The sequence below is a fragment of the Lipotes vexillifer genome, unplaced genomic scaffold (genome assembly GCF_000442215.2).
Source record: "Lipotes vexillifer unplaced genomic scaffold, Lipotes_vexillifer_v1.1 scaffold150, whole genome shotgun sequence".
Lineage (NCBI taxonomy): Eukaryota > Metazoa > Chordata > Mammalia > Artiodactyla > Lipotidae > Lipotes > Lipotes vexillifer.
The window spans coordinates 4407728-4413403 of record NW_006792921.1 but is presented as its reverse complement, the minus strand read 5'-3'; the positions used below and the strand labels follow the sequence as shown (position 1 = coordinate 4413403).

At 42.7% G+C, this 5676-nt stretch overlaps 1 protein-coding gene and 1 pseudogene across 3 annotated transcripts in view; one reads left to right on the top strand and one right to left on the bottom strand.

The window, feature by feature from the left end:
- The window catches only part of CREB5 (cAMP responsive element binding protein 5), a 405433-nt gene that overhangs the window by 27681 nt on the left and 372076 nt on the right, over positions 1-5676 (bottom strand). The gene's annotated exons all lie outside the window — the stretch shown is intronic.
- LOC103090437 (60S ribosomal protein L10 pseudogene) overlaps positions 1-5676 on the top strand; it is a 7344-nt pseudogene that overhangs the window by 986 nt on the left and 682 nt on the right.

Genomic DNA, 5676 nt, shown 5'->3' with positions numbered 1-5676 from the left:
AAAAAAAAAAAAAAAAAAAAAAAAAAAAAAAAAAAAAAAAAGCCAAACAAACCCCAGAGACAAATCTTAAGCAATTTCTCTGCCACCCTTTTTATATTAATGTCTAAATCGTATAGTAATTACAGTTCTGCAAGAGTGAGCCTTCAATTTATTCTTAAGTGAAGAAATTAATGAACACACATTTACAGAACTGTTCTATTTCAGATACTGCTTCCCTGCATCTCTTTGACTCAGGGGCTGTCATTTATAATTCAGCAGGCTGGTGAGCATTTTAAGAGGCTGTGCTTTTTTTTTTTTTTTTTTTTTCCCGCGGTACGTGGGCCTCTCACTGTTGTGGCCTCTCCCGTTGCAGAGCACAGGCTCCGGATGCGCAGGCTCAGCGGCCATGGCTCACGGGCCCAGCCGCTCCACGGCATGTGGGATCTTCCCGGACCAGGGCACGAACCCGTGTCCCCTGCATCGGCAGGCGGACTCCCAACCACTGCGCCACCTGCACAACGTTTTGAATGTACTAAATGCCACTGAAAGGTACAATTTATAATGGCTAATGTTATGTTATATGAATTTTGTCAATTAAAAATTATTTTAAAAATAAAGCACTTAAGCAAAATAAGAATCTCTTATCTTTTAATAGGGTTAATAGAAACTCTTGACCTCATCTGAGAATGACTGATATTCATTATGATGTCACCTTAAGTGAAACACTGTATTGTGAACAATAAAAGCCAAAAAGGTACTTTGCCCTAGAATGGATAAGGTCCAAGCCAGGTTTTCGGTATGTCTCAGGGAATTTGACTCCTCTGCAAGACACTGGCACCCTCTTTTTTCTACAATTCTATCATCTCCTAGCTGGCTTAGAACTAAAGAGAAAATGCAGAAGCCACATCCATCAACTGTGTATGATACAAAGCTAGTAGAGAGTGTTAAATACACTGGATGATGAACCAGTATCCAAAAAGATCTTGGCAGACTAGCATCAAGGAATCCAATATGAGAAATTTAACGGGGATCAGTGTAACATCTTATGCTTGGTTAACAAAAACAAAAACAAAACCCAAAAAACACCAGTACTGTACAATGGAAGCTCAGGGGAGACGTAGCTTGGCGGTTACATATGTAACAGAGGATGCAGGGATTTTGTATGACTTTGTAAAGCACCCCTATGTGATGCACATGTCAAAACAACTAATGTGACTTTTCAGCTGCATCAACAAAACTAGATTAGAGAACTTAATGCAAGAGGGTGAGAGTCCTGTTCACCTCTGCACAGGCCAGGATGTGTGTGCCATACAAGCCCGTGTCCCCATATCCCTGCCCCCCACAAAATCTCACGTCATGCCTAATAGATGTTGGAGTTTCTCTAGAGGAGTATCCCAATTCTCAGTTGATGTTCCATACATGCTGTTACCATTTTCCCTAAGGACACTGTGATGAATATCCTTGTATTTGCACAGCTTAGCATATTTTCCTTGTTATTTTTAAAATGTGTTCATTATTTAAAAAAAAAAACAAACTGATGACTTGATCCATCCAGTTGGGTTCAGTTTCTGGGCAGAGGTGATGATGATGGTGAATGGTAGTAGTAGTGCGTGTGTGCGTGTGTGCGTGTGTGCGTGCGTGTGTGTGTGTGTGTGTGTGTGTGTGTGTGTGTGTGTGTGTTGTGCGTAGGGAATGGGAGCTGGGTGTCTGTTAAGGGAGATGTAAAAGAAAAAGATGGGGGTGGTGCAACTGTTAAGTATCGGCTTTAGTTAATGAGCCTTTTCTTGGATTTTATTTTCCTATTCTGTCAATATCCCCATACCCAGGTGAGATACTGCCATCTTACAGTTTTAGGGTTCCCTGCTCCTTTCAGATTACTGAGCTCCTTAAGCACTACGGAATGACCTTGGGTACTAACTTGGCCCTAGCAGGTATTATATGCTCCTGGCTGGTTTCCCTGGCAATTTTAAAGGTGCTGAATACACAGTGGCCTTAGAATAAATATTTGTTGATTGCCTGCCTGCCTGCCTGCTGCCTGCAAGTCTCCAGGAGTGGTGCCTAGCCATGGAATGTCTTTAAAGCGTTGGCCTACAATTTTCTCCACAGAAAGAATGCCTTCTGGTGGTGGCTGCAGGGAGAATAATGCCCTTTGTCTTGCTAGTGAACACTACACACACCCCAAAACCCAGCACCTGCAAGCCCGGGTAATTTTAGGTAAGGGCTTATTTCTAGCTTTTATAGAAGAAAGTTCTATTGGAAAAAAAGTCATCCTTTGTTATTTTATTTTGGACGAGCTTTTAATCAGAAACACAGGCAGTAACATATGTTAGAAAAAGACATATGAAACATAGAACTTTGCATTTATAACTCACTGTGGAAAATCCATATAAATGCAACACTAAGTTTGGGGTTTTAATTGCACAGAAGTCATGAAATTCAGATTCAAGTTCCCACAGCAAACTTGACACCATATGTGCATCCCAGGGCCCTTCCTGAGTGGGGTGACCTCATTATTGGGCAAAAAAGTGATGCAGTGAATAGCGGTGGATAGGATTTCTCCTCACTGCTACACTTCCCATCATCCCAAGAAAGATGGACAGCGGGCAACATTAACTACACCAATTGCTCCCTTTTTAATGCACAGCAGTCCTTGTGTGTGTGCTTGATGACCATCATGAAGAGCCACTGCACTGCAGCGTCGGAGGCAGGAGGTCCACGACTTGGCAGTGTGCTGCTTGGGTGGGGCAGCCAGGCACCCCATCACCAGTCCTCCATCAGATCCTTACCCACACCCTTCCTAGAGCAGCTGTATTCAGTAGGCACTGCCCTCCCACCCCCACTCCGTCCCCAGAGGACACCTCTCAGTAACTCAGATGCTCAAGCTTCTGCATCTGAATGTCTGACTAAGAGGACCTTCCCGGACACACCTCTGCCTGGTGTTGGCAAGGCTTCTCCAGGATGGCTGTTCCATATTGTCGTGTTCTAGCTTTATTCCACTTGTTGGGAAATGGCAAGATGTGTGCCATTCTTTGTGGAGACATGTGTTGTCTGGCCAAGGGGGCCTCAAGCTTATTACAGGTAAAAAGTCTCCATGTGTTTCTCTTAAACTATGGGTAGTAGATTGTATGGAAGTGTAAGTTGTCCTGCCCCTTGGTATCGATATTCACACCTCACTAACATGTGGCGTATGTCCAGTTCTGTTTTTCTTCTTGGTAAAATGGTATGATACATTCTGTTCTCCACACTCTCCTTTGCCTCTGATCTGATCCCTGCTTGAGTCCCCCCAGGCATGTCAACAAAGATATGGGAGAAGACTGGGGATGGGGGTGGGGAAGAGAAAGAGTGTGTAATAAATTCTGATCATTAAGTGCTGCTTACGATTTTTGGGGGGTGCTTTGTAAGTGTTCGTGGTCCAAAGCCACTGGACCAATAGCCAAATCAACTTGCTGTGATGGCTCTACCATCCTCCTAAAAAGGAGTTCCCGGTCTGCCTGTGAGTGGTCTGGACTGTATGGTGCTCAACTCAGCAGCTCTCAGACAACACAGACAGCACATCCACCAATAGCCCCTGGGCTCTGAGCGCACGGAGAATCAGTAATGCCACTTGTCAATGGCCTGTTCTCACTGAGCAGGAAGGACCAGGAGAAACCTGGGAGAGACTTGGGATGAAGGAGCACCATCATTAATAAAAGCTTCTATCACAGCACAGTCTTTCGGTTTTTAGGCAAAACACAGCAGGGAGAATAAAGCTGTGCGTGGGGAAACTAAAACAAAACACAAAAGATGTTTTTTTTTTTGGTTGATGTTTACATTTAAGGCAAAAAAAGTTATTTTTTATAATGCATATCTACATTTAAGGCATTTCCAAGAGAAGCCACTTACAATTTATCAAGAGTCTGGGTGTTTGTGTGTTTATAAAAAGTTATGCTTAAGGAGAACTTTTGAATTAGGCCCAAGAAGATGACAGTCCAGAGCATTTCCAGCCAAAAAATGAGGAACAACTTTTTTTTTTCTGAGCTGATGTGTATCCAAACCATGTTGATTCTCACACGTATTTTAAAAATTCCATTAATATCTAGCTGTTGAAGCATAAGTTTTCTGTACTCTTTTCTAATTGGAGAGCTTTTCTTGTTTCAGGAGGTATGACTAGCAGAATACATTAACTATTTGGCACATTTTTTAGAGTGAAATTACAGTCTCTTGCTAAGCTATCTTTTTACCTCTTCATTTCTATTGTCTCCATGGTGTACAATTCAATAAACCAGAGATCTAACTCTACTGTTTCACTGCCTACAACCTAAGTAATGGGGGTGGTGGAGTGGGGAATGTGGAACCACCTCTTTAAATCATATTGTCACAACTGAGTACCGTTCTAAAAACGCCAAATAGAAAGCTTTCTGTTTGATTTATTCATTGAAAATGGCCTAAGAATTTATCTTCTAACAAGCTTAAGATATCATTTTCATGAACTGTCTTCTCTTCCAGCTTAAGCAATTCCTTTTCTGACTCCAAATTTCTCCTAAGCAACTACTCAGCAGGGACTGACAATAATGTAGTAGCTTGTCCTAAATCAGTGCCTTCCTTCTAGAGCGAGCAAAGTTCTTTGCAGAAATTAAACCTTCGAAGTAGGTGATGAAGATCATCCCCCATGATCTGAAGATGTAGGAAATTCCTCTGAAGAAATAAATGTTAAGTCACCTGCTCGAGAGCCAGTGTAGACAAGGGATTTGAACCTGACGTTGTTCTTTGTGGTGCAGCCTGACAGTTTGCCTAGTTAGAAGAAGATGGTAGATAATATAAAAAGCATGTGGAAAAGGCAAAAAGGAAGAAAGGCAAAAGGCCAGAGGGAAGGGGAAAAAGATGCAGAGGTGGAAAGGAAGTCAGCTCAACTGGAAGTGGAAAACATGCTCTACCCAAGGGCTCTGATATTTGTATTTATTCACATACAATGATAAGGCAGAATCATTGTAAAAGAGAAGTGGATACAAGATTGAGTCAAAGGACTCCAAACTCAAACAAGCTCAATTCCCTTTTTTAGAGAATTTTCCACTCCACCCTAGTTTACAGATAAATTAATCACCAAAGGGTGTTTATCAAGTGATTTCTTCCTTTCACCAAATGCCAGTTATAGAGAGTCTGGATTTGGTGTGGCAGCTAAGGAAAGAACTGTACCTTGTGGAGTTGTTTTTTATATGAATAACATTATATATAGACATCTCCCCACTTCTGTAAGGTTTTCAAAGCATGCGTGGTTAACCGGAAGCTGACAAAATGGTTAACCAAACGTGTCACTGCTAAGCCCAGTGGAAACAGCGATGGCAGCTCTAGCAATGGGGAGTTGTTCTTCCGTTTCTGTGACACATTCCACCCAGCATCCAGCCTGACTTTCAGAATGGCATAATGCTTTGAAGAGCATATTGGAGGTTGCAGACTTCACGTGGGGGAAGCCCAGCTGACCAGGGGAAGGGCCATCTGCATTTACAGACTACTGCTTCTGCAAGAGTGGACTTAATTCTGCACACCCTTCATGTGTGCAGAGAGATAAGCCCTCCAAAAGGACTCTCTTCAGTCCACTGCCCTTTGCTTAGTTTTGATCTCAGGTAAAATTCGACATGAGGGCATCTACCTGCCCTCGCCTGGACTCCGTGGTTCCTACGTGTGAAGACAGACTGCCTATATAAGGCATGCGCAGGCGTG